The sequence below is a fragment of the Dreissena polymorpha genome, chromosome 3, assembly GCF_020536995.1.
Source record: "Dreissena polymorpha isolate Duluth1 chromosome 3, UMN_Dpol_1.0, whole genome shotgun sequence".
In the NCBI taxonomy this organism is placed as follows: Eukaryota; Metazoa; Mollusca; class Bivalvia; order Myida; family Dreissenidae; genus Dreissena; species Dreissena polymorpha.
This window is the reverse complement of record NC_068357.1, coordinates 142,978,409-142,991,951: the sequence shown is the minus strand read 5'-3', so window position 1 is coordinate 142,991,951 and position 13,543 is coordinate 142,978,409. Positions and strand designations below refer to the sequence as shown.

Sequence of the window (13,543 nt, the reverse complement as noted above, 5' to 3'; positions counted from 1 at the left end):
CTGGCTACCATAACTTTTAATGTCGCTTTTTATGATTTTTGACTGGCGCGACTTTGTACAGGTCTTTCAATACTAAATAAACTGTACGCTGAAGTTTCTTTAGCTATCGAATACCTTGACAATTTTGACGAGTAAACAGACAATTGCAGCGACTTACACTTTATTTGACAAAATATACAGGGCAATACGTTTTCCGACTTCGGACGACGAATTTAAGGGCGCGCAGAACGTGTTTTTTATATAATGTTATGGGTATGCCGTGTGTGATCCGATGCATCAATGGCGCCCATGGTAAAAATCATTTCCCCGAGAACAGGGAACGACAAAAGTACAAACAAAAATCAAAAAACGTAAGAACTAGTATCTTACCTTTAATTATCCTTTAAAATCCATCTAATAATCCATTTAACTCAATAATTGACGATTTTGCATCTAGGGTCTTTAATAATTATTTTAGCATAGTTAAATACAGACCCTTATGCCATTCTATCACTTTATTCAAATGAGTTTATGAACGCGATAAACTTTCTTCTTCGTCACACGCTACGTCATGTACTCTACATTACTGCTGTTCAAATGAACCGGAGCAGTTCATCTAATAATAGCCGTTGGTAAACTCGGTTGCATTTGCAGATTTCTGCATACAAACATAATTATGTTTAAACTTGCACAATGTTTTATTTATCTGTGGTAAATGCCCTTATTGTACGAGAAAATAATTTAATATATAAATACACAAAGAATGGAAAACATTCCAGTACACAACAGATAAATAAGTAGAAAATACCCGTGTACAAAATGGGACGTTCCCAATTCCAGTGTGGTGCTATTTTTACCATCTTATACTTTACACAGCTCTATGTCTAACGTGAATTAAATAGGAAAGCAAACATAGCAGATTATTCATGAACTGTGCGATATGTGTATGGCTTGTTGTACATTCTTAATATTTAAGTTAAATGTCAAAAGTATATGCTTTGGTTATAAACAATGCACATTACACGAAATAAGGAAAATGTGATCAATTGACAATTCAGATATGTCGACATACAGTACATGTAGAAAAAATGTGAAATAAGTCGCGTTTATAATAAATCGTCAAAAAAAATGGGGAAAATGACGCAATAAGTATGTCATTTTATGACGCCATCAATCAGCTGATTCATTATACGGATGGCGAAAAATTATGTCATATGACTAGTTTTAAAGGTTGAAGGTCGTATTATTTTGAAGCTTAAGTTTTGTCGACTTTGTTATAAATAAAAAAATAACAAAACAAAAATCGTGTAATTTCATATTTTATTTCAACATTTCTTTTGGTGAATATGTCAGATATATGTTTTTCTGCAAAATATGCACATTTTCTTCTAATGGGTGACCTTAAAATTCGATCAATGAACCAAACAATATCGACCTAATTTTAGCGCATATCGCATGACGTCATTTAAAAAGTAGTCCGTGCACGCGACAGGTATATTCCACAGTGTTGAATACAAGCAAGTATATCCCACAACGTGTTATACCGTCAATGTCGCGGTGAAAATGGGATAAATAGTCATTCCTTAACATCATCTCATTTTTTGCAGTTGTCTTTCACCACTTCACCTGTCATCGTTACTTTCACCTTGTTAGCTGTCGTCGTTAATCAATGAGAAAAATCTCGCGCGAATTAACAAATAAAAAATAGTACGACTCTCGGAACTAAGTAATATAAAAGTCTGTCTGTGTCATGTACATGATGGATGATGATTCCCATATCACAAGTTTACTTGGTGAATAATGCGTAAAAGGTGTATGTATTTGTGTGACAGTATAAGATGATGATGATGATGATGATGATGATGATGATGATGATGCTGCTGCCTCTGCTGATGATGATGATGACGATGATGACGATGATTTCATTGGTATACTTTGTCTGTGTTATTTATGTCTTCGCAAATCAATTTATAGACACATAGTGGTAACAATTCTATAAAGATATGTCGCGGTCGTACAATTTAACTTGTATGTTTAAATTGTAAACAGGTTCGGTAAGAATCCGCCCGTAAGCGGTTACCGAGTACGACGCGACATCCGGGTTCTTTCAGTCACGGAGCGACAGAAGCTGTTCAGGGCGTTAAATGTTCTTTACAAGGTGAGAATGACGTTTGTCCTTTGTAACATTTGGCCCTGCATCCACCAAACAATTCTTAGACTTATAAACAGTACTCTTAAAATTGAATTATTCAAGACCTGCTTTAAATTTTGAGCCAAACTTTGCATAAACCACATATATGTACATTATTCTTCATTAAGAACATTTAATAAATGCCTTTATGATGAGTGGTATCTTGTTTATTTCCACACGCTAATTATACGTCTAAGAATGTGTCCTTGAATACGAACCCTGTTTTTGAATCATTTCTCTGTATATATCAGTAATGGTATCTAGATAAAAAAGAACCATAGCCCCGATTTCTCCAAAAGTCTGTTTTTACAGGATTCGCTATTATGAATATAACAATTAAGTTTCACATATTTCTGATTTTAAATAGTGGAAGTTTTGACAGAAAATCAAAAGACGCCCTTTACAAACAATAATTCAGTCATAATTTAATAGTACTACGAATAAAGTCGGTTATTTTGAAAAAAAAAACAAATGTAAGAACTGTTGAAAATCCTAGTCTAATCGCTCAATTTAAAATGGCCAGTAAGACTGACACTTGAAAATATTTGGTTTTAAATGGATAATTATTGTATTTGTTCAAAAATAGGTTAATATAATGTCCTTTTAGATCGGACAGTATTGCTATGAAACATCTAAATTATGTTGGTATCATGTACAGTGGAGCTCAAATAGTTTTTATATGCTGATGAAAAGCAAAAGCGATGTCACAAGCCTTTTATTAGTCTTTACAATGCTATACTCTAGTTATACCCACACACCAATTTGTATTTGGGATTCCAGTTATTTAACAAGTGTAAAGCTTACACGCGACATACGTAGAACAATATTGTTTTTAGAAAATACTGTTCGATATAATGAAATAAATGTTACCATAGTTACACTTATTGCCATAAAGTACCGATCGGTGGGTCCAGGCTGCGTTCTAATTTAAATTGTTCATTACTAATGTAAGAAATAAGCCGCTATCAACCTCCTTTTACAATCATATAAACATTATCGAAAATGAGTTTAGTTTTTTTTTTCATCTACAGTTATCATTATGTTCATTACAGTTATGTTATCAAAGTGGATAGAATTCGATATGTTTTTTTTCTCTGTTTGTCTCTTTCTGTTGGGATTTGATGAGACAGGCCGTCATTTTAAACACAGTTCTTAACTAACATTATTTGCGGGAGCACTCGACTTTATTCTGTTCATGTTCATAGTAATCAGTTAATCGTTTACAATTACAACTTACAAAGTTACGAGCAGTTTCTAAGGAGCAGAAGAAAAGAGACGCTTTATTAAGTTTTATAAAATATGATTAGGATACATACCAAAACAAACATATTCAATTTACTATAGCTGTAAATCGTCTAACGACAAATTAACCAACAGTTTAAAGCCTCTATAGATAGCCCAGTGCCCATATCCTCAGCCTCGTTCTCGATCCGTTTTATCAAGGTTGCATCAGTTCTAATAGTACTCAGGATCAGGCATCTGAAAAGGGTAAATTGAAAAAGAAAACCTCCGAAAATCTACTTCCGGTCGGTTTCAGGATCGAGGAGAAACTTCGGGAGGTCCCTACTGGGACTACACCATGGACTACTATCTCCCGCTTCCGTCGGACTCTGTTATGTGGAGCTCTTGCTTCGTCGGCAACGGCAACGGCAGCGTCCGCGATGGTCCTTTCCGGTTCATGTACGGTGGTTTTAACAGTTTGATCGGCCGCGACATTGCAAGAAACGGAACATGTCCGCCAAGACTGATAAACAAGGACGACATTGACCAGTTGATGAGGTTTTGTTATTTTGCGGTAGGTTTATTAAATTTGCAATTGGAGGAATACGGTTAAAACGTTTGCCAGATTAATGAACCGTTCTTAGGCATGAACCCGTTTTTATATGTAAATAAATAACAAGAAATAATTTCTGAACCAACGTTATTTTCGAAAAACAAGTGCAAATTGGTACTTGTCCGATAAACATCGGTATATCTCAACGCATTCCCGTCCTGTTGAGGCCATCACTATCGTTTATGCCTTGAACGAATCCCAGCTACAGCCCAATCCTCCTTTTGATTAATGGTTATGTCCGTCTCGTTAAATATTTCTAAATCCCGTTTCATTCAGAACATCACAACCGGCGACACGCCTAACTATTACCAGCAGGAGAACAACCTTGACATTTTGCACGATGGCGTACATGACTGGGTGGGCGGGGACATGTCCCACGTGGCGTTTGCGGCATACGACCCCTTGTTCCTCATGCATCACGCATTCATCGACTACATCTGGGAGCAGTTCCGGCGCCAGCAGTCGTCATTCAGGTAGGTGCTAGCTAAGGAATAATCGAAGAATGAACGTTACCATTATACCTCGAGGTCGATAACTCGAGTGGTTATAATACCAAGCATGATTTTACTTCAATAGCAAATACTAAGCCGTATATAATATAATTTTTTATGTATATATATAATATTGATTCTGCCATGAAACATAGCTTAGCCTCTTAAACATACCAACTTTTTTCGTTGAGAACAACAACTTAAACATAAAATATCTGAGTAATTGACGCGGCACTCGGCTGCAAAATTTTACCACTAATGTATACTTATTTAACAAGCGTACATGCAGTTTAAACTTGCGAGCAATCTTTGTTTCAGTTATGTTTTAATAAAAAAGTTTCGTGAAAAGTATAGAGGTACATTTAGCGTTTCCGGCAGTTGTTTTATTCGATCCAGATAAATGATCCCTACACTCATACTGGGTCGATATTAACCCATTTATGCCTAGTTGACACTCCCATCCTTCTAAATTGGATCAATTTATTTCCAAAATTAGGGATGTCTAGTATATGTATTTCTATATATAGAATATATTTTACAGAAATTCCTTTAAGCAAACAGCGCAGACCCAGATGAGACGCCGCATCATGCGGCGTCTCATCTGGGTCTACGCTGTTTGCCGAGGCCTTTTTTCTAGACGCTAGGCATAAATGGATTAAGAATTACTGAAGTGAAGCGTTCTCTTCTGAAATGAACAAAGTTAACAAATAAATATAATATAAACGATTCTTCTTACCTTGTGTTATATTTGATTGATGTTGGTCTCAGTTAACGGTAATACATGCATATGTTAGTGTTGCGACTAAATGAACAACTATCGAAACATAAATGACAGATGTTTGATTGTTTTTTTTAATGAATTAAACTACATTTGGCCTTAAATAAAGGTGCCGAGTTGATGTCGAGAAAGACTATCGTCAGCCAGGCGATTACGCCGTCGACGACGCCCTCGGCCTCGCATTCTGGGAGGAGATGCATGGGTTCGAGTATCTGCAGAACCGCGACGGTCTCTGGCGCAACTGGACCACAGCTGTGTACGGCTACGAACTGGCTCCGAGGTGCCCCGAATGCGGCAATTCAGAGAACCTCTACTGCGACAGGGAAATCGACCCGCGCCGACCGGAAGGCGTCTGCGTGACTAAGACGAAGTTTTTTTGTGTCGATCCGCCGCTTACGGACCTTGATAGGGGCAAGCCCTTCAAGGAGCCGCTAGGGGATGGGGCCACGGTGATCCCCGGCACTATACACAAGGGGCTGCCAGGGGATGGACGTACCAGATTCATGTCACAAGAAGAGGGCCTCGCTATTCTTAGACAACAAATCGGTTTTGGTAGGCTGAACATTTCTTAATTGTTAGCATGAAGGCCTACGTCAAGGCTTGTGTTTCCTGCTTTAACAGTATGCTATAGATTGGATGGGTCCAAACTAAAACATTATATTATCCACACGCTATCCCCCCCCCTCTCTCTCTCTCTCTCTCTCTCTCTCTCTCTCTCTCTTTCTCTCTCTCTCTCTCTCTCTCTCTCTCTCTCTCGCTCTCTCTCTCTCTCTCTCTCTCTCTCTCTCTCTCTCTCTCTCTCTCTCTCTCTCTCTCTCTCTCTCTCTAAATGAACATACCGATCTTATATAAAACAAAAGTGTTTAGACAAACGAATATATCAAGCACTGATTCATTGGCGATATTGATCAATTGGGCAATATAGTCAAGATAATTAAAGATCATCAGTGGATTTAAGTCTGCTTTTAGACAAAATCCATACTACAAAACCTTCATTAAATAATATAAAACCTCGATTTTAGTACATGGGAAGTGAAACTCCAGGCATATCGACAATATGAGTCGCGTTCTGAGAAAACTGGGCATAATGGTTGTGCGTAAAGTGTCGTCCCAGATTAGCCTGTGCAGTCTACACAGGCTAATCAGGGAAGACACTTTCCGCCTAAATTAGATTTTTGCTAAGAAGAGACTTCATTTAAACAAAAAATGTCATAAAAGCGGAAAGTGTCGTCCCTGATTAGCATGTGCGGACTGCAACGGCTAATCTGGGACGACACTTTACGCACATGCATTATGTCCAGTTTTCTCAGAAAACGACAATATTTTTAGCATCGCCATCGCCGCAGTCAGTGACGTACGATTTGAAGACGCCGGTTAGCTACAAACCGACGCTGACCATGGATCTGCTTGAGAACGTCTACGTCGTGTCAAGCGCAGACAGCCGGGATGCTTTGCGGAGAGAGCAGAGCGTCATTTGGAGCCTTCTGACTTCAATTTCTGTGTTCATTATTCGTTTGTTGTAATGAGAGGCGCGCGGTGTGCTCACTTTTTGAAACTACTCAGTAACTACTCGGTATTTACTCGGCTATACTACCAGTTGTATTGTCTTATAATGCACATAAATAATGAGTGGCCAAAACTTATCCGACCGAATATGTAACCCATTTAAGAACGGAATTGTTTCACAAGTCTCGTGACAAAAAGATAACACAACGGCAAAATACTCCTTCGTTTGAGACGTTTGGATAAAACGTCTAATACATTTTAATCTTTGCCTTGCTTGCAAGTAGGCTTACAAATAACATTCCAGTTAATGTAAACTATCCACGAGCAGTCAGTAATTTTAACGAAAATATATAAGCCCTTCTTATTTTTTCAGAATTTTCAAAGAAAACATCTTTAAAATATAGTATTTGCAAAGTGTATGCACTTAGTGTGACCCGCCCCTTTACAGAAACACACACACACACACACACACACACACACACACACACACACACACACACACACACACACACACACACACACACACACACACACACACACACACACACACACATACGTGTATACTGTGCATAGTAGCACCTACTCAACAGACCGGCTTAAGTAGCACACTGGTTTCCCTACGTACTACCGCGGTAAGACTTGTGGAAAAAGTTCAATGTAAATATATGAAACACAAAAAGGACAAGATGTGAAGGCTGAAAGCATTTCCTTCCAATACACAAAACCTCGAATTTTACTGCAGCAAGTAGCACCAGTGTGCAGGTGCTACATAGAACTTAATATCGAAGCTTCATGATTGTGTTACTGTGCTACAAAACGTGTGTGTCTCAACACATACAAACACGTATATGGCGTGTTATGTAGCGATTCTTAAAGTGTAAGATAACTGACTGTGTTGCTATTCGTTTGATTGATGTACTGGAAACTTACACAGATAGGAAAAATGATAATCGTTTTGGCATTTACTTGTATTATTGTTATTGTGATACACAAAGAGCTACATTTGAATGTGTGTGTCCGTTTAAAACAAGCTACAAACGCGGTTCGATATATATTTGGCGTATATGCTGGTTTTGAAATAAATGTAGAAAATTTACGTTCCTAAGTTATTTAATTAAAAACAAAGATTTAAGTATTGTTGTTTTCTTTTTTCACTTAATAGTCGCATATCCACCGCATGAAATGTTTGTTATGATGTGCACGTATATTAAACCACATAGTAGTGTTCGTAGATACACATTTTACTAAGTGAGATCACATCATATATGTCCTCACGTGGTTTATTAAGTCAAACTGTGTTATGTATAGCAAACTGGCAAATGTCGGTAGCATATTCTGGCTTGCAGATTTCCCTTATATCACAGACACTAATATTTCGGTAGTTTTGTTTCACAAGACAAATGGCATTTACCGATAGGTTTTCATTCATTTCTTTCCCTAAAATTCGTGTAGTTTTATATCTTAAAAGCAAGACTGTGTTATCAACATAAGGCATTTATTGATAGTACATTCCGTCTTACCCTGACGATTTACTGACCCAACACTGATCCTGAAAGTCTTGGGGAAGGAATTGACCGGCAATGCGTAATTGTAACTGGGCCAAAATGTGAGTGTATGTTTTGTATGAACATGTATACCCTAGGAAACCCGAAACCTTGTGAGCAGTGTAAATTCATTGGAGCAGTGTTCGGTATTTCACCATGAACTTACATAGGGTAAGTAAATTGGAAAAATTAAAATTTTCCAAGTCCAATTTGAAACAACTGTGTATTAACATTGATAACAAAGGTATTGGCTTACATGTAGAAAAAATCCTGACAAATTTTCTTAAAAATGAGAGAAATGTGGCTCCCTGAAGTAGAAGATCGGGCAAAATGGGCCATATGCAGGCATTTAGGGGAGAAAAACTGCTTTAATTTGCAAGCCACTACAATAATTTAAGGATTTATACAAACTTACACATGTCTGCAATAACCTCTCAGCAGGGTTTCTCCAGTAAACTATTTCTTGTGGAGAAATTTGCGTTTTTAATGACCATGTTAGGAAAACATGAATACCATCTGGAGAAGACCAGGAAATCTTATATGAGCAGTGACTTTATAATTCTTTTTGGTGACAAAAAACCTTATTTCCAGCCATTTTTTTTGCAATTTCTTTGCTTTGTAGAGGCATATAGTAAGTGAATGTGGGGTGATGTAGAGAGTAGTACGCATCTACCTACACTGAACAGTTTACATCCTAAACTAAAAAACGCGGTGATGTTGCCAATGTTCTAGTGGATTATGCTCAAATCAGCCAATGGAATGTCTCGGCAAAATGATGCTCAAATCAGTCAATGGCATATATTAATTGTATTCATTCGGGTCTGCTGGCGTTATGTAAAAGGTGATATAAGGTGAAAGCCGGGTAAAACAGCTACTCAGAAAAAAGACTTGTTTGCATTCGCAACACCCGAAATCAACACACAATATGAAATTATCCGGCTCGGAACTTTTATTGTCTGGGTTTAAATAATAATTGAAATAATTTCTTCACTATCTAGCATTCGAACAACCTTACAAGATGGACCACTGCCCACCTCAGGTAAGTTTAAACACGTATTTGAGAGTGAAACGTACCTTAGTGGTACGAAATATTCAAGGTTGGTATACGCCGTACCCAATGGGTCGGAACGCAACTATTTCGTCTTTGCAAACGCAGAGATCAAGAGCGCAATTGTCTGCCCAAGTTCTATTTTGAAACAGCTTCAATCAACACAACCATAAACAAGCGTTCCCGAAGAGTATTTGTTCTATGAATGCATTTTATACCCCTTGTTTTCTCAATTTAATGGTTTGCAGTACTCTAAGTCAAAAGAATGCAGTACGCAGTACACTGGTCCAAAATAAGGGGATGGGGTTTCGCACTATTATATTTCTGTCATGTTACAAGACCACCCTTCTAATAGTAGCCTCTGGCAATATAAGGGAAATTGATCACCCCTAACTAATTATTAGTATCACCTCATGTTAATAGAGAGTCATCTCTTCTTACATGCGTATTAACTTACTTTGGGTTCTGATAAGTATTTCTAGTTATATAAAGTACAAAGCTAGTCCAAGCCTAAAAAGGCAGATTTTTATCTTCAAGACAGCGAGCCAATTTTGAAGATTCAGTGAAGATCACAATACGATTGCTCTGGTTTAAGTAAGTACACAAGGCGGGATATTGTTATTCTTTGATAACTGAACTGTTTAAGAATAATTTATTTTCTCTGTGAGCCTAAATGAAATAATCACAAGACGAGATGAGAGATCAGCTTTTATTCCAGTCATGGTCCTTTGAAAAAATAAACAAGAGCACCGCATAACGGGTGCAACGCTCGGCTACGAGTGCTTGTCAGATTTTTTTTTAGAGGTCACAATGACCTTGATCTTTGACCTAGTGACCCCAAAATGGGTGAAGCGTGTAGAACTCCTCAAGGTGCATCTTCATATAAAGTTTCAAAGTTGTAGGTGGAAACAATTTGATTTTAGAGCCTATGTTAAAGTTTTATATTAGAGGTCACAATGACATTGACCTTTGACCTAGTTACCCCACAATTGGTGTGGCGTGTAGAACTCATCAAGATGCATCTACATATTAAGTTTCAAAGTTGTAAGTGGAAGCAATTTGATTTTAGAGCCTATGCTAAAGTTTTATATTAGAGGTCACAGTTACCTTGACCTTTAAGCTAGTGACCCCAAAATGGGTGTGGCATGTAGAACTCATGAAGGTGCATCAACATGTGAAGTTTCAAAGTTGTACGTGGAAGCACTTTGATTTTAGAGCCAAGTTTAAAGTTTTTGCACGACGCGGATGGCGGACGGCGGACGATACGACGAGCTGGCTATGACAATACCTCAGGTTTTCTCCGAAAACGCCGAGCTATTAAATACTAAAATGCAATTTATAATACCATACATAAAGAAACAGAAAGAAACTAAGGCTTGAATTTTCTTATCATTTTAACACAAACAAAAGAAGGTTCAATAAATAACAAGAGCAGTATCCATTGGAAGACATATGCCCCCGAAAAACGTTTTTTTGAGACCTAAACACAGATTTTGAAACCTAAACGCAGACCCTAAGTTCAAGGTCAAAGGCGTCAAAATTATTGTGCGTATGGAAAGATCTTGTCCATAGACACATGCATACCATATATGAAGGTTACATCTGAAGCGACATAGAAGTTATGAGCATTTTTTAAAACCTTAACGCAAAAGTGTGATGGACAGACAGACGGACGGACAGACAGATGGACAGTCTAATCACTAAATGCCCTCCTTCGGGGGCATAAAAAGCCTTTGCATTATAATAACAAAATATAAACTTATGTTAAACTAAAACCTATGTTAGACTTACAACTTTGAAAAAAACAACAGGAGCACGTCCTTAATTGTGGTAAATGCTTATCCAACAATATCAAAATTGCCAAAGTCGAAAATTTGTGCAGTCTATCGTAACAGCCAGCATAAGGGATTAATTTTAAAGGATTGTTGTCTTTCAGTAACTGATTTATAGCCAATGCTCAAGCTTTACACTGCCCAATGCTAAGATATAATACCTTTTCACTGCCTTTAGAAAGATTAATAAAAAAAATGTCTTAAAACATTTAACCAAATGTTCAATATAAAACGTGTTACATATAAAGATATACATGGAGTCAATCTTCAGAGTGACTATTGACATAGTGTATATTTTTGGGCAGTACGCTTTATAAAAGAATAATATCATTCGTAGCATTTTAAACCATGACAATAACATGAGTTAATTCTTTTATATTTTGACACACTAAAGGACTTTCAACTATCAGCTATACAAATATATCATTTTAAGTATGTTTGACCTTTCAAAATAACATCAGAATATGAATATGAACACAATGTTAATAACATCACAATTCTCGTTACTTTAAATCTATACAAAGTTCTGCTTCAAGGTTTTTCAAGAGCATATTATTTTGGTGTCAGGAAAGATATAGCGGTTTTCACATTTGAGCATGCGGTTTATCTTCATTTTGTTCTTTTATAACATAAAATTCGTCATATGAGGTTCCTATTACATTGGTCAAAAAAAATTCAAAATTATCATAATACTGAAACTAGCAACACATGTCCATAATAATTCTTAATGTTTCTTACCAATACAAAAATACCTTACATTGTAAAAGACTGGACAATGGGAACAACATTTGAACAATAATTAAAGTACAGTTTATATGTATCATCAGTACAGCAAATTTCAAGCAGCATGTATATAGTGTAACTATTGAAAAATTGATATATACTAGAAAAACATTGTTTAATGGTTGAACATTTGTTCTTTTTCAGAAGTTTCATGGCATATTTTTATTACAAACAGTCACTTAGCCCCATAATATAAATAATACAGAGTTCTGCATTATAGGCCTAAGTGAAATGTGCATTGGCATATTCTGTGAGGTATGATAACATGTGTCTAAGTCTTAGGGTTATGGGTAAATTGCTGTAATTCTTTCTATATCAGACTTTGTTAAATAAATGGGTGAGCCAACTTAAACAAAACAAGATATGTGTTTGTCAGAAACACTATGTCCCCTTTTGCGCCGCTTTGAAGCTATATATTTGACCTTTGACCTTGAAAGATGACCTTAACCTTTCACCACTCAAAATAAGCAGCTCCATGAGATACACATGCATGCAAAATATCAAGTTGCTATCTTCAATATTGCAAAAGTTATTGCAAATGTTAAAGTTGGGGCAAACAAACAAACCAACCAACAAACCAACCAACCGACAGGGCAAAAACAATATAGTGGTGGGGGACATAAAAATCACAAAAAATATCAAAGCCCTAAGTCTTAGGGTTATGGATAAATTGCTGAATTTCTTTCTTTATCATCTTATGTTAAACAAGACTACTGCCAAGCAATATATGTCCCATACCAGCTCCACAATTGTCAGAATTTTTATTGATTTTTTTATTTGTTGCCATAGCAACCAGAATTTTTGACGTAGGAACAAAAAGAAATGATTTGAATAATATCTATATTGCCATCTATCTATGTTTCAAGTTTCGTGAAAAATATGAAGAACTTTTAAAGTATATCACAGGATCCAGAAAAGTGTGATGGACCGACAGACAGACAGACACACAGAGCACAAACCACAAGTCCCCTCCGGTGAAACCGGTAGAAGACAATAATTGGTGAGCCAACTTAGAAAAACACACACAAAGTATCAAAGCCCTAAGTCTTAGGGTTATGGATAAATTGCTGAATTTCTTTCTTTATCAGCCTATATTAAATGAATGGGTGTTCCAACTTTAATGTAAAAAAACAACATATATATACACTTATACAAGAGGTATTGGAAAAGACTGCAACAGTTCTTAAAATACGACACTATTGATCAAACATAATTAATTACATCATGTCTAGTTGCTCTACCAAATTTGAAAGCCATCCATGCAAAACTGTAGTAGTTGCACTCAAAAGATTGACCTGACAGACAAACGTACATATATACCTTTAAATAAGTTACAAAAATATGGCAATGCTGCAGACTTTTTAAATGACCCTCATACACATATTTTTACAAACATCATGTACATATAAACTCTTGAATTTGCCTTACACAATACTTTACAATCAGTAAATATTTCAATCAAATAATATGAGACAGGAAACAATAATAGAATCAGGACCCAAAACCCATGTGATGATGTCCCATTGAATATTCCTTTAACATAATTTTTTCCCAAAT

The 13,543-nt window shown here is 36.6% G+C and overlaps 1 protein-coding gene across 8 annotated transcripts in view; it reads left to right on the top strand.

Annotated features, from left to right (window-relative positions):
• The window catches only part of LOC127871775 (DNA annealing helicase and endonuclease ZRANB3-like), a 238,710-nt gene that overhangs the window by 160,820 nt on the left and 64,347 nt on the right, over window positions 1-13,543 (top strand). The gene's annotated exons all lie outside the window — the stretch shown is intronic.